This window comes from Sapajus apella, unplaced genomic scaffold, assembly GCF_009761245.1.
Source record: "Sapajus apella isolate SASKATOON/1434 unplaced genomic scaffold, GSC_monkey_1.0 scaffold103, whole genome shotgun sequence".
Taxonomy (NCBI): Eukaryota; Metazoa; Chordata; class Mammalia; order Primates; family Cebidae; genus Sapajus; species Sapajus apella.
In genome coordinates, this window is record NW_022437043.1 from 3,025,306 (window position 1) to 3,050,656 (window position 25,351).

Below are 25,351 nucleotides of genomic sequence, written 5' to 3' on the forward strand. Positions count from 1 at the left end.
AATGGTTGCTTTAAAAATAATTTCTACCAGTTTTACTGGAAACAAATCCATGGAGTCCCTCATGCTGCCATGCCAGAAGTAGAATTCCAGCAGTTTTTTCAAAAAGTTAAATATACATACACCATATGACTTAGTCATTCCACACTTAGTTATCTATCCAAGAGAAAAGAAAGTATATATCGCTACAAAAACTTGTACACAGGTGTTCCCAGCAACCTTATTTGTAATAGCCCCAAACTGGTAATAAGTCAAATGTCCATAAACAGCTCAATAGATGAATTAACTGGATGTATCTGTGCATTAGAATACCATACAATAATAAAATAAAATGAATTATTGATACACACACAGCATGGATAAATCTCAAAATAATTACACTGGGTAAAAGAAGTGAGACAAAAAAGGATACATACTGTATAACTCCTATATAAACTTCTAGAAAATGTAAGCTAATTCATAGTGACAGAAAGCGCTGGTGATGGGTCGTGCTGGCAGGGATTAGAGGGAGTGATTACAAAGGAGCATGAGGATACTGTTCAGAGTGATGGACATTCTCATTTTCATTACAGTGATTGTTTCATGGGCTCATACATGTGTCAAAATGTATCAAATTGTACACCTTAAATATGGAAAGTTTCTTGAATATTAGTTATATCTCAATTAAGCTGTTTAAAAAAAAGTTATTCTTCACTTTCTTCCTAAGCATCTCTGGTCCTGGGGAAAAAAATACCAACTTTCCTGTGGCTCAAGGTGACTTTTCTACTTTCTCATGTCCAGGAACAGCTTTTTGTGTGTTCACAGCTTTTGCAAATGACCCAAACCACTACATTCTTCTCTCTTCCCCTCACTCGAATGCTTGGTTTCCCCTTTTCATCCTGTAATTCAGCTGTGTTTTAAATCCCTTCCATTTTATTTCTTGTTTATTTATTTATTCATTCAACAAACATTTGTTGAACACCTGCTTAATACCACATGCTATGCTAAATTTTAGAAATAAAAACGAAACATCGTTCCTGTTTTCAAGGTACTCACAGTCTAGTAAGACATATACACAAAAATGGCTAGGAGTCTTAAGTAATATGGAAGTTGGTACAATGTACATATAGTAAGGCACAAAGAAGGAAATGGTGCTGAAGGTATTTGTTCTGTTCTCTGAGTATTCAACCAGCCTAATCTCATAACAGCTTGATTTTCTTGTGGAGAATTATCCTTCTCCACTGTATGCTGTCTCAGTGCAACAAGAGACTGTGCCTTCCTTTACCAGAAGGTGTGGAACCCAAGATGAGATGCTTGAAAGTTTCTTCCATGAGTTTTCTGTCTTCAGAAACCCAAGGATGGAAAAATAGATATACAAATGGTCCCCAACTTATGATGATTCAACTTATAATTTTTTAACTTTAGTGCAAAAGTGATACACATTTAGTAAAAATTGTACTTCAAATTCTGAATTTTAATTTTTTCTTAGGCTTAGTAATATGTAGTATGATATTCTCTCATGATATTGGGCAGCAGCGAGCCATAGCTCCAGGTCAGCTTTGTGATCACGAGAGTAAACAACCAATACTCTTCAATGCATTAAATACATGTTTGACATATTCTCAACTTACAACAGGTTTATTGAGACGTAGCTCCATCATAAGTAGAGGAGCATCTAATGCATTTATTCCAGAACTACTTCCTAGACCAGATAGTCATATTGTAATCCCTGCTGCCTGAATACCTGATCCGTCTTCATTCGTCTCTATTTCTGAGTTTGGTCCTCCAAACTTTCTATTATGTATGTGATAAACTTCTAAGATATTTCATTTTTTCTTTAAATTAGTTCAAGTCACTTTCTGTTTCTTAGAAGCAGAGAACTCCAAATAATATATTTTCATGGAAGAGAAGGTGCTAAAGTGGACTATTAACATGGATATGGTTAAGACAGGCCATATAGAAAGTTGAAGTTGCAGATATGTGCAGGGGCCAGACCCTGGAGCATCTTGGGGTAAGGACAAGAGGATTTTAAACTGAAAATTAATCAATAAAGTTATGGATCACTCATTCTCAAGGTGTGGCCCTTTAGGCCAACAGGATCAGCATTACATGGGAGTTTGTTAGAAATACAAATTCTAGAGCTACATCTCAGACCTACTGAATCAGAACCTCTGAGTACAGGGCCTAGCAATCTACATTTTAACAAACCCTCCAGGTAATTCTGATGCACTCTAGATTTGAGAATCATTATCCTAGATAATTCATGCTGCTGTGTGAAGGGGGGATTCAAGGGGTTGAAATTTGAATAAAGAGAGTCCAGTTAGACACTATTGCAGTAGTGTATAACCTAAGCTGAGATACTGCAGGTAGGTGGAGTGGATGGAAAACTGCAAGAAATTCAATGGATAGAGAGCCAAATAGACTTCATCACCAGTAGGATGTTCTCAATGAAGGAAATAAGATATCTAGAATTATTTCCAGATTCCTAATTTGGATGAATGTGTGAATAGTGGTGCCATTAACTAAGCCTTAGAAGTATAGGAGAAAAAGCAGGTTTAAAAAAATGTATTAACCTGAAATTCACATAAGATTAATCATTTGAAGGTTAACAACTTAGTGACATTTAGTATATTCATAGTCTTGTGTGACCACCATCTCTATGCAGTTACAAACAATTCTATCACTCTGAAATAAAACCCCATGCCCATTCAGCATTTTTTCTCCATTCTCTCTTCCCCCACATCCAGGTCAACACCAATTTGCATTCCGTTTGTATCGATTTACCTATTTTGTATATTTCATGTAAACAGAATCATATGATAGGTGACCAATCCTGCCTGGCTTCTTTCACTTAGCATGTTTTTGAGGTTGATCCACATTGGAACATATATCAGTAAGTACTTCATTCCTTTTAATGGTTGAATAATAATCCCTTGCATGTATATACCACTATTCGTTTATTCATTCATCCATTGATAGACATCTGTTTCCACCTTCCGGCTACTGTGAATAGTGCTGCTATAAGCATGCATTTACATCTATTTGAGAACTTGTTTTCAATTCCTTTGTGTATGTATCTAGGAGCAGAATTGTGGGGTCATATGGTAATTATGTGTTTAACTTTTTAAGGAACTGCCAAACTGTTTTCCACAGTGGCTGTATAATTTTACAATCCCACCAGCAATGTATAAGGATTCCAATTTCTCCACGTCCTCTCCCACATTTGTTAATTTCCATTAATTTTTCATTGTAGCCATCCTATGGGCATGAAGTGATATCTTATTGAGGTTTTTATTTACATTTCCCTAATGACAGAGATGTTGAGCATATTTTCACGTACTTCTTGGCCATTTGTATATATTCTTTGGAGAAATGTTTATTCAAGTCCTTTACCCATTTTAAAATTGGGTTATTTGCCCTTTTGTTATTGAGGTGTAAGAGTCCCTTACATATTCTGAATACTAGACCCTTATTAGAGATGTGATTCGCAAATATTGTCTCCCATTCTGTGGGTTTTTTCAATCTCTTGATAATATCCTTTGACGAACAAAAGTTTTTAATTTTGAAGAAGTTCAATGTATCTATTTTTTCTTTTGTTGCTCATGCTTTTGATGTCATCTAAAAATCCATTTTCTGAATCCGAGGACATGATGATTTACCCCCGTGTTTTCTTCTAATCATTTTACAGTTTTAGCTCTTACATTTATTTAGATCTTTGATCTATTTTGAGCTAATTTTCATATATAATGTAAGGTAGGAGTCCAACTTCATTCTTTTGCATGTGGATATACAGTTGTTCCAGCATCATTTGTTGAAGAGTCTGTTATTTTCCCATTGAATGGTCATGGTACCCTTGTTGAAAATCAATTGCCCATAGATATATGGGTTTAGTTCTGTACTCTCTATTCCATTGTGCTGATGTTGAGCATGTTTTCATATGTTTGTTAGCCATTTGTATGTCTTCTTTTGAGAAGTTTATGTCTTTTTCCCATTTAATAATGGGGTTGTGTTTGCTTGTCAAATAGTTTGTTCAAGTTCCTTATAGACTCTAGATATTAGACCTTTGTTGGATGCATAGATTGCAAATATTTTCTCCCATTCTGTAGGTTGTCTGTTTACTCTGTTGATAGTTTCCTTTGCTGTGCAGAAGCTCTTAAGTTTAATTATGTCACACTTGTCAGTTATTATTACAATTGCTTTTGAGGACTTAGTCATAAATTCTTTGCCAAGGCATATGTCCAGAAGGGTATTTCCTAGTTTATCTTCTAGTATTCTTATAGTTTGAGGTCTTGCATTTCAATCTTTAATTCATTGTGAGTAATTTTTGTATATGGTATAAGGAAGGGATCTAGTTTCAGTCTTCCGCATATGGCTAGCCAGCTATTCCAGCACCATTTATCGAATAGGATGTCCTTTCCCAATTGCTTATTTTTGTTGACATTGTCAAAGATCAGTGTAAGTGTGCAGCTTTACTCCTGGGTTCTCAATTCTGTTCCATTGGTCTACATGTCTGTTTTTTGTACAGGTACCATGCTGTTTTGGTTACTTTGGCCATATAGTATAGTATGAGGTCGCATAATATAATGCCCCTGGCTTTATTCTTAGGATTGCTTTGGCTACTTGTGCTCTTTTTTGGTTCCAAATTAATTTTAGAATATTTTTCCAATTCTGTGAAAAATGACATTGGTAGTTTGATAGGAATAGTGTTGGATATGGTTTGGCTGTTTCCCCACCCAAAATCTCATCTTGAATTGTAACCCCATAATCCCCACGTGTCAAGGGCAGGACCAGGTGGAGGTAAACGAATCATGGGGACAGTTTCCCCCATGCTGTTCTCATGGTAGTGAGTGAGTCTCATTAGATCTGATGGTTTTATAAGTGTCTGGCATTTCCCCTGCTTGTACTAATTCTCTCTCCTGCCAACCTGTGTAGAGGTCCTTTTCGTCATGATTGTAAGTTTCCTGAGGCCTCCCCAGCCATGTGGAAGTGTGAGTCAATTAAACCTCTTTTCTTTATAAATTACCCAGTCTCAGGTTTTTTTTCATGGCAGCATGAGAATGAACTACTACAGTGTTGAATCTGCAGATTGCTTTGGACAGGATGGCCTTTTTAATGATATTGATCTTTCCATTTCATAAATGTTTTTCCATTTGTCTGTCTCATCTGTTATTTCTTTCAGCAGTGTTCTGTAGTTCTCCTTGCAAGAGATCTTTCACCCCTCTGGTTAGATGTATTCCTCAGTACTTTATTTTATTATGGCTATTGTAAATGGGATTGCATTCTTGATTTGGCTCTCAGCTTGAATGTTACTGGTGTATAGAAATGCAACTAATTTTTGTACATTGATTTTGTATCCTGAAACTTTACTGAAGTCATTTATCAGTGCCAGGAGCCTTTTGATGGAATCTTTAGGGTTTTCTGGGTATACAGTCATATCATCAGTGAAGAGAGATAGTTTGACTTCTTTTCTTACTTGAATTTCTTTCTCTTCCCTGTTTGCCCTGGCTAGCACTTCCAGTACTATGTTGAAGAGCAGTGATGAGAGTGGGCATTTTTGTCTTGTTTCAGTTCTCAAAGGAAATGGCTTTGTTGCCATAGATGGCTTTCACTATTTTGAGGTATGCTGCTTCAATGCCTAGTTCCTTGAGGGTTTTCACCATAAAGGGATATTGAATTTTATTGAAAGCTTTTTCTGCATCTATTGAGATAATCAAATCATTTTAATTCTGTTTAATGTAGTGAATCAGATTTATTGATTTGTTTATGTTGAATCAACCTCGCATCCAGGAATGAATCCCTCTCAATCATGGTGAATTACCTTTTTAATGTGCTGCTGGATTTAGTCTGCTAGTGTTTTGTTGAAAACTTTTGTGTCTTTGTCTGTCAGGGATATTGGCCTGTAGTTATTTTTGTTGTGTTTTTACCAAGTTGTGTTGTCAGAGTGATGCTGGTTTCATAAAATGAGTTAGGGAGGAGTCCCTCATCCTCAATTTTTTGAAATAGTTTCAGTAGAATTGGTACTATGTCTTATTGTACATCTGGTAGAATTTGGCTTTGAATCCATCCATTCCAGGGGTTTTTTGATTGGTAGCGTTCTTTTTTTATTACTTATTCAATTTTGAAACTCAATATTGTGTCTGTTTATGACTTCAGCTTCTTCCTGTTTCAATTTTGGGATACTGTGTGTTTCTAGGAATTTATCCATTTCTTATAGATCTTCTAGTTTGTTTGTGTACAGAACTGTTCACAATAGTCTTTGAGGATCTTTTGCATTTCAGTTGTAATATAACCTTTGTTGTTTCTAATCATGCTTTTTTGGATCTTCTCTCTCTTTTCTTTTTAAATCTATCTAGCTATCTATTGACTTTGTTTATCCTTTCAAAAAAACAACTTTTGATTTCCTTGATTCTTTATATGAATTTTCAGGTCTCAATTTCATTCAGTTCTGCTCTGATTTTGGTTATTTCTTCTGCTAGTTTTGGGGTTAGTTTGTTCTTGCTTTTCTAGTGAGGGAAGAGATTTAATACAGTGTTTTATGTTGCAGAGAGTTCATGAAATAAATCTGAAAAGCAATCAATAGACTTGGAAGTCACAAGGCCACTTGTGACCTCAGACAGGACAGTCTGCATGGATTGTAGAAGGTGAAACCTGACTAGAGTGGGTTGAAGAATGTACTGGGAGTAAGAAGAGGGCAACAGAAGTCTAGAGTATTGCTTTTTAGTATCTTGGCTACAAAAAGAAGGGAAAATATAGGGCTAGTGCAGGAAGATAATATATAGTATTATTGGAAAATTTAGAGGCTACAGAAAGGACCTTCAAGAGAAGTTAAAAATATAAAAAAGAGTGATAAATGAGTGGGATGAGTCTTTGGATATGCAGGAGATAAGGGAGGATGTGGAAGGAGTTTCCTTGAATAGAAGAAAAAAACAACTTCCAGAGCCTACTTTCTTCTTCTTTAGCATAAGTGACCAAACTTGAAGGTAAGTGCAGATAAAAATAACTTATAGATATGGGGGAAAATTGTGGAAGTTCAAAACCTGATAGCCATGATATTCTTGGTGAAATAGAAAGTAAGATCATGTGCACTGAGAGGATGACATCAATGTGATGTAGGACTTGAAGTGAGTGGAAACTTGGAGCAGCCATTGAGAGAAATGGGAGGGGATATGGGTCAGAGATAAGGTAACAAAATATATGAGGGATGCTGAGGATCCAAGAGGTGCTAAACATCATAAGTGGGTAGTGGACCTAATCCATTCAAAGATTTTATTTTCTGCAGCAACATTCAGCAGCACAAGATTTGAGCAGCAAAGGCAGATGGTAGGATTAGTCTAAAATTTCAAACTGCAGGAGAGATGTAGTGGAAAGACAGTGGGCTTGGTTTTGAGTGTAGGAGTCTGGTGGTTGAGTGCAGCAGGTGTCCAGGTTTGGATAGGGGAGGAAGTGAAGCCAACGAATGCTGATGGACTGGAAATAAAATGGCTTTGAGGTCTCTGTGTGTAAGATTAAAGAACTGAAGTAAGAGAGAGTAAAGACTGGAAGGATAGAAGGATGAAATTCAAATGGTACATTACAATACAGCCATGCACTGCATAAGGACACTTCAGTCAATCATGGACATGTATAATGGTGGTCCCATATATTATAATACTGTATTTTTACTGTACCTTTTCTATGTTTAGATATACGAATGCTTATGGTTATGTTACAATTGCCTACAGAATTCAGTAGAGTAATATGATGTACAGGTTTGTAGCCCAGGAGCTATAGGCTATACCATATAGCCTAGGTATGTAGTAGGCTCTACCATCTAGATTTGTGTACGTACACGCTCTGGTGCTTTCACATGACAAAATCACCTAACAATGTGTTTTGTAGAATGTATTTCCCTTGTTAAGCAATGCATGACTGCAGTGAGTTCAGAGGTGGAGCTCTTCTAAGTGATATTAAGGTCTAGGTTATGACAATCAGTGGGTGAAGGAGGTAGTTACAAATGAAGATGGTTGGTATTGAAGATTTTTTTTTAAAGCCAGAGTTCTGGAAGACTTCATGTGGATATAGTTGCTGCACAGCGTGAAGGCAGTACATGAGGAGAAGAAACAGTGAGTTTGTATCCAAGCCATTAATGAATACAGGGGGAAAGGTAGAAAGTTCAAAGACAAAATGAAGAGGTATAGAGGGGAGTATATATTGTTGGCACAAATCTTAATGAAAGAAGGTACTTTGTTCCAGGATGGAGGAGGAATCATCTGCCATTTGTAATGGCGAGCTAGGAGACCATGATCAGGCCACAACTCATGATACATGGGTGTAGAAGAATGAGCCTCTTCCATAGAAGTTGCAGCAGAGTTACTGTGCTCTGGAGAGAGCCTGGAGATGGAGTTCTGTGAAGTGGCTGAGGATATAAGGTAGGTTATTTACAATGGAATGGGGGTCTCTGAGGAAAGTGTTAGAGGGAAGTCAGCAGTGTGAGAAACATTCGAGTGGAATGAAAATAATGAATGATAATAATGCATGTCTAGCACCATGCCAAGGGTTTGATATACTTATTTTATTTAATCATTACAATAATTCTGCAATGTAGGTGCTATCTGTCTTTTGCATATTAATAAACTGACACTGAGGGCATTTAGAAACTCCTCTAAAGTGGTGTATCTAAAAAGTGACTGAGTTGGTTTTAGATCTGACTTCAAGACCTGGTCTCTTAACCAATAACTCAGATTAGAATGAGAGGATGCAAGATGAGAAGGTGCCAGTGGAGCTACCATTTTTGAAAAGGGCCTCTGATGACAGGATGGGAGACATCATGATTCTAACCGACCGTGAGAGGCTAGACATGTGCTTATTGGATCTTCTGGGTGGAAGAAGCTCCTGATCAGAATCAGCTGCCTATCCCAAGAGTTCCAGGTGGAATGTGTTTGGAGGAACATATTCAAGGCTTCTCACAAATTGCTCTAATCCTTCTTACATTTAAGCATTCAGTTCACAAAGACTCTTCGGGAAGAATATCCAGACAAGCTCTTGTTGGTGAAGGCTCTCTATTGGGAAGTATACTTGTGAATTGCTTATCAAAGGTATTCCTTGCTCCATGTCATCAATGGGATGTTAGATGTTTCTTTTTCATCATTGCTTTTGACAAAGCCAGGAATTCAGTACTGAGTAAATAGAAATAATTACACAAGGGTCTGCTCTCCAAGCTCTGGAATGTAGCAGCAACAGGACTGAGAAGACAAGGAGTGATTCTTTGGGTTCTTTTCTCCCTTTCTCCTGCCACTAGTTGTGCCCCTCCCATAACCTTCTGCTTTCTAGGTTTTGCCAGCTGTGGTAAGAGATCTGCTGATACTAATACAGATTCCTTTGGATTGTTCTGTTTCTGCATATTTTGGTGTGCTTTTGCCTCCAATGGCCACATCCAAGACTCTTCTGATGACTGCTGTCTTCACCTGGGACAGACAACCTTTAGCCAGTGACTGATGAGTGTGGCAATATGAAAGTTCAGCTTCCTTGCCTGATATTGGGTCAACTTGAAGTCATTAACTTATATGCCAGAGTTCCCCTAAGGGATTAGGCTGAATATACCCTCTGTGAGACCTTGCCTGAAACTGTCTCCTGGTTTGGCTTCTTCCTCTTCTCTGTCCTGCTTCCCCATTCCCTTCCTAGTCTCTCCTGGAAGCACTTTTTAAATAAACCAGGGTACATGAATACTCAACTCAGGGCATGCTTCTAGACAACTCAGCCTAAGATAAGGCATCAGATAACTATTAAAGGGAAGTTCATCTACATAAAAATTTTGAGAATACATTTGAAAATGTAACTCTTTAAAACAAAAACATGTGACCAACCATTTAGGTACTAAGAGAAAATATGGATGCATTACTTCATAATATGGGAGTGGGAAAAGCATTTGTTACTATTATATAAAATCAAGAAGCGATGAAAAGAAAGGTTAATAAATTCAACTACATAAAAATGAAAATAGAGTTTGCTTGAAGTAGAATGGTGATCTGCAGGGGCTGAGGGGACGGGGAAATGGGGAGATGTTGGCCAAAGGGTACAAAGTTTCAGTTATGCATGATGGAAATCTGATGTACAGTAATGTGACTACAGCTAATAATACTGTACTGTATACCTGAATTTTAAAATCTTAAGTGTTTTCACCAAAAGAGAAAAAAATTGAACTATGTGAGATGATAGATGTACTAATTGGCTTGACAGTTGTGATTATTTCACCATCTATATGTAGATCAAAGCATCAAGTTGTACACTTTTAACATATACCATTTTTATTTGTCAATTATACCCCAATAAAGCTGGAAAAATTGCTTGAAAAAAAACACCAGAAGTAAAGTTTAAAAAGTGACAAAGTGACATGAAAAATATTTGCAACGTGTATCACAGATGAAGGGCTAATCTCCCTGATATAGAAAGACCCACGTACAAATATAATGTACCAAAAAAATTTTTAAACTGAGAGGAAAAATACCAAAGGCTTGATCAAGAAATGATAAAAAGACATAGGAAAGTAAAATGTCTCTTAAATATATGAAAATATGCTTAAAATCACTTATAATACAAATACAAATTATCACTGCTCACAGATATTTTATGCATATGAACTTGACAAAAATGACATGCTTGACAAAACACCCTTCTTGACAAAGTATTCTATTTTACACTTGTCAGATTGGTAAAAATGAAATGCTTGACAAAACATGCCGTTGGCAGGGCGGTGCAGAAACATGTGATCTCATGTATTGCCAGTGGGCAGTGCAAAACGGCACAGGCCCTTAGGAGGGAAATTTGGCAATAGCTAATGAAATTAAACATGTATTTATTCTTTTACTAAGCAGTACTGAAGATACACCTCAACACAAGTGAAACAATATATGTGTGAACATATTAGTAATGCATTATTCATAATGGCAGAAAGTTGAAAGCAGTGCAAAATCTGTTCATATGAACTGGTTGAATGAACCATCCACATAGTGGAGTACCATGCAGCAATAAAGAAAGAATAAGGGCAATCTCTATGAGTGGCTATGGAGCAATGTCTAAAATGTATTAAGTTTTTAATAAAACCAAACACCACATGTTCTCACTCATAAGTGGGTGTTGAAAAATGAGAACACATGGATACAGGGAGGGGAACATCACACACCAGGTCCTTGGGGGAGGTGCTAGAGGAGGAATAGCAGGGGCTGGGGGGATTGGGGAGGGATAGCATTAGAAGAAATATCTAATGTAGATGATGGGGCGATGGATGAAGCAAACCACCACCATGGCATGTATATACCTATGTAACAAACTTGCATGATCTGTACATGTACCCCAGAACTTAAAGTATAATAAATAAATTTTTTTAAAAAAAGTAAAGCTATAAAACAATCTATATGGTCTGCTACATTTTGTGTGTAAAGAGTTGAAAATAACTATGCATACACATGCATATATATATAAAGCAACGTACGTATGTATATATACTATACATTGTATATATTATACATAACATTTATGATATGTATAAAACAATAATTATATATACCTATATAACATACATATATATATATATATATATAAGCTTATATTTTCAAAAGAAAAAGAAACCCAAGAAAAACAATCAGACACTAATAAAAGTTGCTGCTATGGAGGTATATGGATGGGGAAAAGGGCGTCAAGATGGGACTGATACTTCTGAGTCTGTCTTTCTGGATACTTCTCATTTTTGAGATACATTAATATTTTATATATTTGAAAATAAAATTACATTAAAAATTGAAAAAAAAGAAACCCTAATATTGACCATAAGCAGAATCAGATAAATCTTGCTATATATCAGTTGGTAACATAAGTACACAGAGAATGAACATTATTTCAAGCAACTTTTGAACACAGTTCTTTGACGTTTGCATAAATATTTATTCCCAACACATGCTAGATGTCAAAGGTGGGAGGCAGGACTGAGGGTAGACACAAATTAGGCAGCAGGCACAGACGCCTGTCTACCAAAAAAAGTTAAAGGTAGTGAATGAAGGGAAGAGAGCTGAGGGGGTAGGTTAAGATATTGGACTGTGGGGACGGAAAGGGAAAGGGTGAAGCAAAGTGGGAAGAGGTGTCAAGTTATAGGTGGAATACAGACATAGCCATCTTCAATTTTCAAAATTGGATTCCAGTTTTAATGACCACTTAGAAATCCCAATTTGTTGAAACTTTGATAAGGAACAGGCCGTTTACATAGTTTCAAAATATCTCTTCACAAGTTACATACTCAAAGGGAAAAATAGTGACCTCAAAGTTGACAAACCTGGAAGACACTAGCTTAACCGAATGATTAAAATACCATTACCAAAATTGGGACAAATATTATCATGAGCTTCCTAATGTATATGATATGCTAAAAACGGGACATCACTTAAGTAGTATTCCTGCCAAAAATCCTAACTTGAATTGGTCTGATGAGGAAACATCAGTCTACAAAACAAATTGAAGGACAATCTAAAAAACTACTGGACCATACACTGCAATGTGGCATGGTGGTAAACAACAAGAAATGTGGTTTAGAGGTTCCTCAAAAAGACTAAAAATAGAGCTACCATATGATCCAGCAATCCAACTGCAGCTACATACCCTAAAGAAAGGAAATCACTGTATCACAGAGATGTCTGCACTTCTGTGTTTATTGCAACACTAATCACAATAGCCAAGATTTTGAAACAACCTAAGTGTCCATCAACAGATGAATGGATAAAGAAAATGAGGTACAGATACACAATGAAGTACTATTCAGCCGTACAAAAGAATGAGATCCTGTCATTTGCAACAACATGGACGTGACTAGAGGTCACTATGTTACTTGAAATAAGCCAGGCACAGAATGACAAACATCACATGCTCTCACTTATTTATGAGAACTGAGAATTAAAACAACTGAACCCATGGAAATAGAGAGTAGAAGGATGATGACCAGAGGCTTTGAAGGGTAGTGTGGTGGGGGGATGGTTAATGGGTACAAAAAATAATTCGAAAGAATGAATGAGATCTAGTATTTGATAGCACAACAGAGTGACTATCGTCAATAATAATTTCATTGTAGATTTAAAAATAACTAAAAGAGTATAATTGATTGTAACACAAAGGATAAATGCTTGAGGTAATGAATACCCCATTTACTCTGATGAGATTATTACACATTGAATGCCTATATCAAAATATTTCATATACCCCATATAAACCTGCTATGTACCCACAATAATGACAAATTTAAAAATAAACAAAAAAGAAATAAAAGCTTTAAAAAGAGAAAAGAAAAGAGACAAGAAATGCAGAGGAGCTGTTCCGATTAAAGGAGACTGGGAAAGCATGACAACCAAATGCAACGCATGATCCTGAATCAAATTCAGGATTAGGGAAAACAAAATAACGGTGAACGTCAGTACTGGAACAATAATAAGGCTTGAATAAGCGTTGTGGATTAAAGAACAGCATCGTAGCAATGTTAGTTTCCCCAGTTTGATTATTGTGATGTGATTATTTAAGAGAATGTCCTTGTTCTTACGAAATATACACTCAAATGTGTTGTAAAGAGGTTTGAGATTGTCAACTTATTTTCACTTGAGAGTATTTAGCTCAGAAAAAATTATATAGATGCAGAGAGAAAGAGAGACAGAGAGAAAACAAAACAGATGAGACAAAATGTGAGTAATTGGTCAATCTGGGAAAAGAGTACAGGAAAGATCCCTACACTATTGCTAGACTTTGAAATTATCCCACCTTCTCAGCTTGTGCAACATTTGAGGAGCAAACCAAATGGAAGGTGCTCAAATATTATTCTGGGCGTAGAGTGCAAGACAATTAATTGGAAGACAAAAAGGGGCCCCATCTCAAATAACCAAATTAATCCTGAGAATATATTGTTCACAAAATCAAAATGTCTCTAGTTTTTTCCATTAAATATCACAAGTACTTGAAGTGTACATAACAAACGGATGGCGTTTTAGATGTGGAATAATAAATACTAAGACCAAATAAGAAGCCACAGCCTAGCTTAGGTTTACTGGTCTCTGGAGTGGGAGGGAGACTGGTCCCTATGCCAGGCTGTGGAGGCAGATCCCCTGTGCATAGAGAGGTCAGACCCTGAATGAGAAAGAAAGGAGAGAGTGCCAGTGAGGCAGGAGGCAGGGGTATTCCTTCTCCTGAATAAAATGGAGCAAGGGCATAGGAGGCCACAGCCCACTCACTTGGGCCAGCAGCATCAGGCTTTTGGAGCCACTTCATTAACACATCATTAAGAAGAGCAGTATATTCTACGTAAGTGAGTGTTTCCCAGAAAAGTGGATTATTTCTGTCCCCTTCAAATTCATGAATACTGCCCAGAAGGCCCCAGGTTTCCTGTAATATCTATTAAAAATTCCAGATATTCCAGCAACAATGTCCAATCACCACTATTTCCACTAAGAGAAATAAAATAGTAACACTAAATTATACTGGCTCTTTCTTTGATGATGTACCCAGTGGAGAGGTGTAATATTGGATTCAATCTGCAATCTCTCAGGATCATTACTAAAATACCTGATAGAGTCTTAAAAAATTGTAATATGTCTCTTTCTCTTAAAAGTAAAATGTAGGAAAACCATTTCAATTATTAGAGTTTGGGGTTTTTTTCTTTTAAAAATATTAAAACTAAAAGAGTTTATTGTAATAGGGAATATGAGATGAGGTTGGCTTTGATTCTTGAACTGTTCTTTAAGGCCATAAAGCTACGTTTATTTCAGAGTATCTTGTGTTTCACAGGAAGGAAGGAAACTGGTATTTCTTGGATGCCTACTATGTGCTAGGTATTGTGCCATTTCATTTAATCCAGAATTCAGCACATTCCAAACTGTGGCAAACAACAGAAAGAAAACACTAAAAGATTTTTATTAGAAAGGAATCGTGTTGGTGCCATTATTTTTCCTGTGAATACAAATTCCGGACTTAAATACTCGAATATGTTTTCATGCATATTCGCAGGCATCTAAGTATTCGTGCTGCCCTTGGTTATTTTGATCAATAAGAAGTTCGTATTGCAGCTATTTTCCCTATCTTTCATTTCATCATGGTTGCTTCTTTTTGCAGAATAGAATACTTACAATATTATATCAATGAGGCTGATTGTGTCATATTTTCTCCTTTTCATTTAAAGACACAATAAAAGACTTGCAGAAAATTTGGCAAAATGATGGGGGAAGAAAACACGTAAAACCTCACCATCTTCCAACAGAAATTACTTCAAAGTCTGTGTACTGCCTTTCAGTGTTTGTTCCTTGTCATACATTTTCACATCATTGCAATAAAAGTGTATGTGCAGTTGAGGACCTTTTACTTACCTTCTAAATATTTTATCATAAGGATATAAATTTTTTCAATATTATAACTCTCAAAAGCTGACAGCAATTCATTAAGTCGGTATGCCATAATTCTTTTAAGGGTGACCCTACTGTTGAATAGCTAGACTGTTTTCTATTTTTCAACATTAGGCAAACTGTGTCAAAACTATTTTTACAAGTGTAGCGTTTACTTTCTTTGTGGATTGCTCCCTTAGGATGCATTCCTATTAGTACTTTTACGTTCGATATGCGTACTTTTATGGCAAGTGACTCCTCTTGTCAAATTGCTTTTTAAAAGTACTGTATCCAAATGGCATCCCACCAGCACTGAACATGTTCCAGAGCTGCCACAATATCCTCAGCTCTCTTCCAGTACTTAATTATTTCAATCATAATACTCTTTGGCTCATTTAATAGATAAAACATGGTATCAGTTAGTAACCTATGGTATCTCGTACTTGATTTTTATTTGCGTAGCTTCAATTTCAGTCAAGGTTGAACATTTCATCTTACGTGTATTTATTAAAGGAGTAAATTTTTGTGTCAACTTTCTCTCTTTTCCCCATTTACCTATTGATCACCATTGTTTCTATAACTGCTAAGGCCATTCTACCTTTAAAAGTGCAGACCCAACATCAATACCAGTGTCTCTTTCTTTAAATATCTAGCCTCTGCTTCTGTCTCTTTTGTGAAGCACATTGCTTCTTCCCATCTTTGGGAATACATTGAAAGCTGTAGACTGAAAGAATGAATAAAAGTCCCTTTTTCTCTTCCAAGTTTTAGGCAAAGAACTCAAGTAGACCCTTCTACTGTGAAACACGCTTCTGGCCAAACCACTGGAGGAATGACCCTGGGACCCAGAATAATATCCCTATCAATTGCATCTTGGTATATCTTAGGACAAAGGGGTCCCAATGCATAAAATTAAAAGCTGAACTTAGCTCCCAGGTTTAAATTCACCTCCTCTTTTTTGCCTTCCATAAACATTTGTTGAACATACACTATGTGACAGGCACTGCATCAAGTGCTGGGGATAGAGGGACAAATAAGACAGTCCCTGCCACACAGCCATAGTTTCAATTTCTGTTTTAGGCTATCCCTTATAATGAAAAACAAAAACCAAGGTATGTTTTGGGGAAGTGTATGTGTTTCTGAAGAAAGTCCTTCATTCCAAGACAGGATTCTGCTTTTTTCCCAGAACTTTGAGGAAGAGTCTGAAACTTAAGACAAGAGTCTTTGTCACCATGATGCCACGCTCAGTTAGCAGGCTATCCTTGTTTGCCCAATCAGATAGAAGCCAAACAGTAGAACACCAGCCTCCCCAAAAAGGATGGGGGAGAGCATCCAAAGTGAGAGAACAGTATTGGAGACACATAGCAAAAGAATATTACAGATAAATGACATCAATTTTAGCAATCCCTTATGTATGGGAGGAGTCCTATCCTGAGGTTCTAATTTAAGAAGTCTGATTACAGGCCCATTACACTGACCCAAAGTATGGTTAATAGAGTTAAAGGTGTCATAGAGTCCTATCTTACAAGTCAATATGCAACTGGAAAGTGAATTGTGAAGCCATCATGTGAGCCATCTTGAAAAGAATTGTGTCCTATCTTGTGAGAAGAAAATCTAGACCTGTACAGAGCTGGGGACTGGCCTGATGACAATTCAGTAAAGATTCTCACATGAGGTCACAGGGGCCCCCAATTAAGAATGGATTAGAGAACCAGAACCATGTAGAGTTGCTGAGATTTAAAATATTAGGAGGGGTAGTCAGAGAAAGATACTGGTATTGATGTTGGGCTTGCACTTTTAAAGGTTGAATAGCTTTAGCAGTCATAAAATCAATAACGATGGGTGATAAGTTTACTTGTGCCTCATATCCCTTCAAAATCAGAACCTAATGAAATTATAGAATTAATATTCCCACCACTTTTCTTTGAAAGCAACATCACATTACTCAGACACATCACTCAGAAATTGTAATTCAAGGAGTAAAGATTCAGGAGTGGGGCCAGGCGTGGTGGCTCACACCTGTAGTCTCAGCACTTTGGGAGGCCGTGGTGGGAGGATTACTAGGTCAGGAGTTCGAGACCAGCCTAACCAACATGGTGAAACCCCGTCTCTACTAAAAATACAAAAATTAGCTGGGTGTGGTGGTGCACACCTATAATCCCAGCTACACAGGTGGCTGAGGCAGAATTGCTCGAACCCAGGAGGCAGAGGTTGCAGTGAGCTGAGATTGCACCACTCCACTCCAGCCTGGGCAACAGAGCTAGACTCTATCTCAAAAAAAAAAAAAAAGATTCAGGAATGAATTTGGTGTCAATTCACATCAACTTTCTACTGTGAGAACTTTCTGTTTTATAGTCTCTCCAATCTGGAAAAGACTTCTTGTCTTTTCTTTCTCATTGCTCCCCATTTTAAAATTAATCTTTTGCTCCTTGTCTGTACTCTGTAATTTCTCTTGTCCTATATTCTGTTTACCATTTTAAAGCTGTGTGGCTTGATGGAGTCTATTTGAAAGGTGTTAAGATAGTTTTATTGCTAAAGCGGCACATTCTTCATCACGATTCTTCATCACGAAGCAACCCATGCTGGCTACCCAACAAATTGTCGAACATTCTCAGTGCTTCGTTCAGGACTCCTAGGAACATGATCCTAAGGATTTGGCAGGGTCCTTACCCTAAGAAGAGACAGAGCCCTGAGAAAGAAGAGGCAAACAAGCCTTCATGGGTATGGGACATGCACCTATAGATGTACAAATATGCTGTAGTTTATTCTTGAGGATTCCAAGGTACTAAATAGACAGGGTGCACTAGCACAGTGCCTCTCAAACTTTAATGTGCACAAGAATCACTTGGGGATCTTGTCAAATGTAGATTTTGATTCAGCAGGTATAGGGTGAGGCCTGAGATTCTACATTTCCAACAAGCTCCCAGGTGATGCTAATAGAACCACACTTTTAGTATCAAAGTCTTTGTAAATACAATGGCTAATGAAGACTGTTTTAAATTATTTATTTATTTGCATACTCTTTGTTCCACGAAAAAAAAAAAAAAACTTGTCGACATTTTTTAAGTTACAGAAAAGAAAACAAGATAAAAAAATTAAATAAAGGAAGAAACTGAGGTTAAGGGACAAAAATAGGAAAGGAAAACAGCACAAGGCTGGGAGGGAACTGTTGACATGTAAATTATTGTGTCCTGAACAATTGGTGTAGGAGGAAAAGTGTTTCTCTCTATGCTTTCAAAAATTTATTTATTTATTTTAAATTTGCAGGAAAAACATGTATTTATCATATACAATATGATGTTTTAAGTTTATATACATTGTGGAAGGATTAAGTCTAGCTAATTAGCATGTACATTACCTCACATAGTTACCACTTTTGTGGTGGGAACACTTTACATCCACTCTCTTGGCATTCTTCAAGAATACAATACATTGTTAACTATAGTCACTTATGCTGCACAATAGATCTCTTCAACTTACTCTTTCTGTTTAGCTGAAATTATATATCTATTGACCAACATGTCTCCATCCCTTCTCCAATCACCCTAGCCCCTGGTAACCAGCATTCTATTCACTATTTCTATGAGATCAACTATTTTAGCTTTCACACATAAGTGAGATCATGCGGTATCTGTCTTTTTGTGCCTTGCTTATTTCACTTAATATGACATTGTTTAGGTTCATCCATATTGTCATAAATGACAAGAATTCCTTCGTTTTTTTTTTTTTTTTTTTTCTTTTGAGACAGAGTCTCACTCTGTTTCCAGGCTGGAGTGCAGTGGCACAATCCTGGCTCACTGCAATCCTGGGTTCAAGCGATTCTCCTGCCTCAGCCTTCCGAGTGGCTGGGACTACAGACACATGCCACCATGCCCAGCAAATTTTTGTATTTTTTAGTAGAGATGGGGTTTCACCATGTTGGCCAGGATGGTCTCGCTCTCTTGATCCACCCGCCTTGGCCTCCCAAAGTGCTGGGACTACAGGTGTGAGCCACCACGCCTGGCCAGAATTTCTTCTTTTTTGTGGTTGAATAGTATTCCATTTTGTTTATATACCACATTTTCCTTATTCATTCATTGCTGATGGACACAGATTGATTCCATATATTGGCTATTGTGAATAATGCTGCAATAAACAAAAGAGTGCAGATATTACCACCAGCAGTGTGTGAGGGTTCCCTTTTCTCCACATTCTTGCCAACACTAGTTATCTTTTGTCTTTTTGATAATAGCTATTCTAATGGGCATAAGATGACATCACATTGTAGTCTTAATTTGTATTTCCCTGATGATTACTAATGTTGAGCATGTTTTTCCATATACCTGTTGATCATTTGTATGTCTTTTAAGAAATGTCTGTGGAGGTTCTTTGCTCATTTTTTAGTGGAGTTGTTTTCTTCCTATTGAGTTGTTTGAGTTTCTTATATATTTTGAATATTAACTCCTTATCAGGGGAATAGTTTGAAAATATTTTCTCTCATTTTATAGGTTGTCTCTTCATTCTGTTAATTATTTCCTTTGCTATGTAGAAGCTTTTTAGATTAATACAGTCCCATTTGTCTATTTTTTTTTTTGCCTGTGCTTTTGAAGTCTTTGCCATAAAATTTTTGCCTAAACCCATGTCCTAAAGCATTTCCGCTATGTTTTCTTATAATAGTTTTATAATTTGGAGTCTTACATTTAGATCTTTAATCCATTTTGAGTTTATTATTGTATATGATGAGATATAGGGGCCTAGTTTCATTATTCTGCAAATAGATACACCATTTTCTCAGCACCATTTATTAAAGAGGATGTCTTTTCCCCAATGTATGTTCTTGGTACTTATATTGAAAATTAGTTGGCTATAAATACATGGATTTATTTCAGGGCACTCTATTCTGTTCCATTGGTCTGTGTATCTGCTTTTATACCAATACCATTATGTCAGTTACTACAGCTTTGTAGTATATTTTGGTATTTAAAAATTTTTTTTTTTTTTTGAGACGGAGTTTCGCTTTTGTTACCCAGGCTGGAGTGCAATGGCGCGATCTCGGCTCACCGCAACCTCCGCCTCCTGGGTTCAGGCAATTCTCCTGCCTCGGCCTCCTGAGTAGCTGGGATTACAGGCACGCGCCACCATGCCTAGCTAATTTTTTGTAGTTTTAGTAGAGACGGGGTTTCACCGTGTTGACCAGGATGGTCTCGATCTCTTGGCCTCATGATCCACCCGCCTCGGCCTCCCAAAGTGCTGGGATTACAGGCGTGAGCCACCGCGCCCGGCCTAAAAAAATTTTTTTATAGAGACAGGGGTCTCCGTATATTGCCCAGACTGGTTTGAAACACCTGGGCTCAAGCAATCCTCCCACCCTCTGCCTCCCAATGTTCTGGGATTACAGGCATGAGCCCCCACACCCAGCTTTTGTAGTATATTTTGAAGTCAGATAATGTGATGTTTCCAGCTTTTTACATTTTGCTCAGGATTGTTATGGCTATATTTCGGGGTCTTTTGTAGATTGGTTTTCCCGTTTCTGTGAAAAATGACATTGTTATTTAGATTTACTGAATCTGTAGATTGTTTTGGACAGTGTGATCATTAGCAATATTAATTCTTCTGATCCATGAGCACAAGATGTTTTTCCACTTGCTTATATTCCCTTTAATTTCTTTCATTGGTATTTTTTTGCAAATTTTTTATTATAGCGACAAGGTCTCACTCTGACACCGAAGCTGGAGTGCAGTGGCATGATAACAGCTCACTGTGGCCTCCATCTGCAAATAGCTGGGGCTACAGTCATGTGCCACCACACCCAGCTAATTTTTAATTTTTCTGATAGAGACTGGGTTTTGCTATGTTGCCCAGGCTGATCTCAAACTACTGGCCTCAAGCAGTCCTCCTGCTTTGGCCTCCCATAGTGCCAGGATTACAGACATGAGCCACCATGCCCAGCCTCATGAGTGCTTTTTATAGTTTTCATTATGGAAGTTCTTCACCTCCTTGGTTAGATTTACTCCTAGGTACCTTATTTTATTTGTAGTTATTTTAAATGAGATTGCTTTCTTGTTATTTATTTCTAGTTTTATTTTATTGTGGTCTGAGAAGATAAGAAGATATTTGATATGATTTTGATTTTGAAAGACTTGTTGAGATTTATTTTGTGTACCAACATATGGTCTATCCTGGACAATGTTCCATGTGCTGATGAGAAGAATGTGTATTCTGTAGCTATGAAATGTTCTGTAAACGTCTGTTAGGTCCATTTGGTCTTTTTCTCTTTTTATACTTTTTGGCTTGAAGTCTGTTTTATCTGATATAAATATAGCTACTCCTGCATGCTTTTGCTTTTTGTTAGTGTGGAATACTTTTTTCCATGCCTGCACTTTCAGTTTATGTATGTCTGTAAGGGTAAATTGAGTTTCTTAAGGCAGCATACAGTTGGGTCTTGTATTTTTTTTATTCATTCAACCAGTCTACATCTTGTAACTGGGGAATTTATACAAAAGTAATTGCTGTTTTTGTCATTAAATGTAATGGCAAAAACCAAAATTACTTTTGCACCAGCCTAATAGTTACATTCAAGGTTGTTATTGTTAGGTGAGAACTTATTTCCATCATTTTTAATTGTTTTCTGATTATTTTTATGCCATTTTTTCCTTTCTTCCACTTTTATTGTTTATCTTTATGATTTGGTGGGGTTTTTTAGTAATACTCTTGGACTCTTTTCTGCTTATCCTTTGCATATCTGCTCTAACCAGTAAGTTTTACACTTTCCTATGGTTTCATGATTGTATATATTATTGTTCTGCATCCAGATGTAGGACTCCCTTAAGCATGTCTTTTGGGGCCAGTCTAGTGATGATGAATTCCCTATGTTTTTCCTTATCTGGGAAAGATTTTATTTCTTTTTCTGTTTGAAGTCTTTGACTTTTGACAATTTAACTGTAATGTACCTTGGTGAAGACCTTTTTGGTTTGAATCTATTTGGGGATCTCTCAGCTTCCTGTATCAAGATGTCCATATCTCTAACAAGACTTGCGAAGCTTTCAGCTATTATTGTATGAAATAAATATCCTTTGCCCTTGCCCATCTCTTCTCCTTCTGGAACTCCCAAAATTCAAATATGTTGTTGCTTTATGCTGTCCCATTTGTCTTGTAGGGTTTATTTATTCCTTTTTTTCCCTTTTTTCCTTTATCTAACTGGGTTATTGACAAGACCTGTCTTGAAGTTCAGAAATTCTTTCTTCTGATTGATCTAGTCTATTGATTGGACCTCTTGATTGTTCTCTTATATCTCACTGAGATTTTTAAAGTATCATTATTTTATATTGTTTTTCAGGCATTTCATAGATTTCCCTTTCTTTGGAATCTGTTACTGGAGAATTATTGTGTTTCTTTGAAGGTGTCATGTTTACTTGCTTTTTTTCATGTTTCTTGAATCCTTATGTTGATATCTGCACATTTGGCGTAACAGTCACTTCTTTCCATTTTATGAATTGCCTTTTATAGGGAGATATGGTTTACATCTGTGTCCCCACCAAATCTCATGTTGAATTCTAGTCCTCAGTGCTGGAGGTGGGGCCTGGTGGGAGGTGATTGGATCGCGGGGGTGGCATTCTTATGAATGGTTTAGTACCATCCTCTTGGTACTGTTCTCACAATACTGAATGAGTTCTTGTGAGTGTTGGCCATTTAAAGTGTGTGGCACCTTCCCTCCCCTCTCTCTCTCTCTCTCACTCCTGCTTTCGCCATATGATATGCAAGCTCCCCTCTTTGCTTTTGCCATGATTGGAAGCTTTCTGAGGCTTCCCCAGGAGCAGAAGCCACTATGCTTTCTATAACCTGCAGAACTGTGAGCCAGTTAAACTTCTTTTCTTTATAAATACCCAGTCTCAGATATTTCTTTATAGGCAAAGGACCTCACCTTTGATTTTGGGTGGATACAGTAGTCTAGTTTCCATATGATTTCTTCAGCTGTAATTAGCATCAGTGGTATCTGTGAGTTTCTCAGTGGCTTGTGCTGCACTTGTTAGTGACAGCTGTGGCAAGTCTTTGCTGAGAACAGGGCCACCTCAGGCACTAGTGGTGCCAGTGGTGGGCCAGACATGCAGATCTTTAGATGCCTAGGTGGCATATGAAGGCATTGGCAATGGCAGATCTGGGTGGGCTAGACCTTGAGCCTCCAGGCGGCATGCTCAGATGGTGGTGGTGTCAACGATGGGCTGGACAGGTGCATTCTCACTCTCCTGGGCAGCATACATGACATTGGCAGTGGCTATACCAGCAACAGGCTAATTCTTGGGCTTCTGGGTGGTGCAAGTGGACACCACCAATGGCAGTGGCATGCTTGGTGGATTGGTCTTTGGATCCCCAGGAGGCATATATGTGTACCAGTGATGTGCTGGGTCAGCCCATCCTTATGCCTTTGGGTGATTCACAAGTGCACAGTTGGTGGCAGGTAGGGAAAACCTATACCCAGGTCTCCAGACAGTGCACATGGGTGATGGCAGCAGATGGGAAAGGCCCATCCTTAGGACCCTGGAAAACATGCATGGGTGCTGGAAGTGGTGGGTGGGATGGGTGTAATACCCATCTGGGCAATGCACGTCGGTGCCAGCAGTGGTGGTGGTAGACGGAGTAGGCCAGTCTTCAGTCCTCTAGATTATGTATAAAGGCACTGGTGGTGGGAGCAGACAGAATGAGCCTGTCCTTAGGCCCACTGATGGTGCATATGAGGACCGGCTGCAGTTGGTGGGGCAGATGGATCCCCACGTCCCCAGACAGCATGTTTGGGCACTGCAAGCAGTGGCAGCGTGGGGGACAGGCCTGTCTTCATGACCCTGGGAGGGAGACAGCTCTGCTGCCAATGGCAAAAGGTCTGAGTAGTTGGCTCTCAGGCTCTGGAGAGCACAGGCTTTGGCTCTTTTTGTCCTGGGGGAGCCTCTTTGGTGCACTGCACCTCTTGATCCCTGGAGTGTAGGACACTGTATATACTAGAGTGCTGGGGAATTGGCCACACTGCTGGATCCAGCTGGCATCACGATGCTGCAGGCCCCTGAGTGGATGTGGGGGATGTTAGCAGGGCTCCAGGGAGGTAGAGATGCAGAGGCATTGGACTCCAGGGAAGGATGTAGTTTTGTGGGTGCTGAGCTCTCAAAATGGTGCCTTTCTGCAGCTGCTTGGGTCTCAGGGGGATGAGGGATGGAACACAGAGAACACTCCTTCTCTGGAATATTGCTGTCATTATGTGAACTCTAGGCAGCTCCCTATCCAAGTCTTAGTGCCCAAAAGGCCGAGGAGCTCTCTCGTGGCTAGGACTGCAGGAACCTGTGGTGGGAATGTGGACCACAGGGGGTCTCTCACTTATCTTTTCCCCATGCTGGGGAGTTCCTCCAGCTCCAACCTGATCCTGGTCAGGCTGGCTACTTCACTTCACTTTCTTTTGTACCTCAGAGGTCCTCTATCATTTCCTTGCTGAATTCCAGGGTTCTCTCTTAGAAGCTCTATTAAGATGTGTGATCCTCTACTTGCTGTTTTGGTCTTTCTTTGAGGAGGAGATGAGTGTGGGGTGCCTCTGGTCAGCCATCTTGAAGCCTCCTCAATCCTTTGTAGTTCTGTGGTATCAACTGTAATGTCTGCTTTTTAGTATCTAACTTTGAGTCTTCATTTTTCCTTACTCTAGCTAGAGGATTGTCAATTTTATCTTTTTTTTTTTTTTTTTTTTTAAGATGGAGTTTCACTCTTGTTGCCCAAGCTGGAGTATAATGGCACAATCTCAGCTCACTGCAACCTCTGCCTCCCAGTTCCAAGCAATTCTCCTTCCTCAGCCTCCCGAGTCACTGTGATTACAGGCATACACCACCACACCTGGCTAATTTTTTTTAGTAGACACAGGGCTTCACCATGTTGGCCCGGCTGGTCTCAAACTCCTGACCTCAGGTGATCCACCTGCCTTGGCCTCCCAAAGTAGGAGATTACAAAATGGAATTACAGGAATGAGCCACTGTGCCCGGCCTTATTTATCT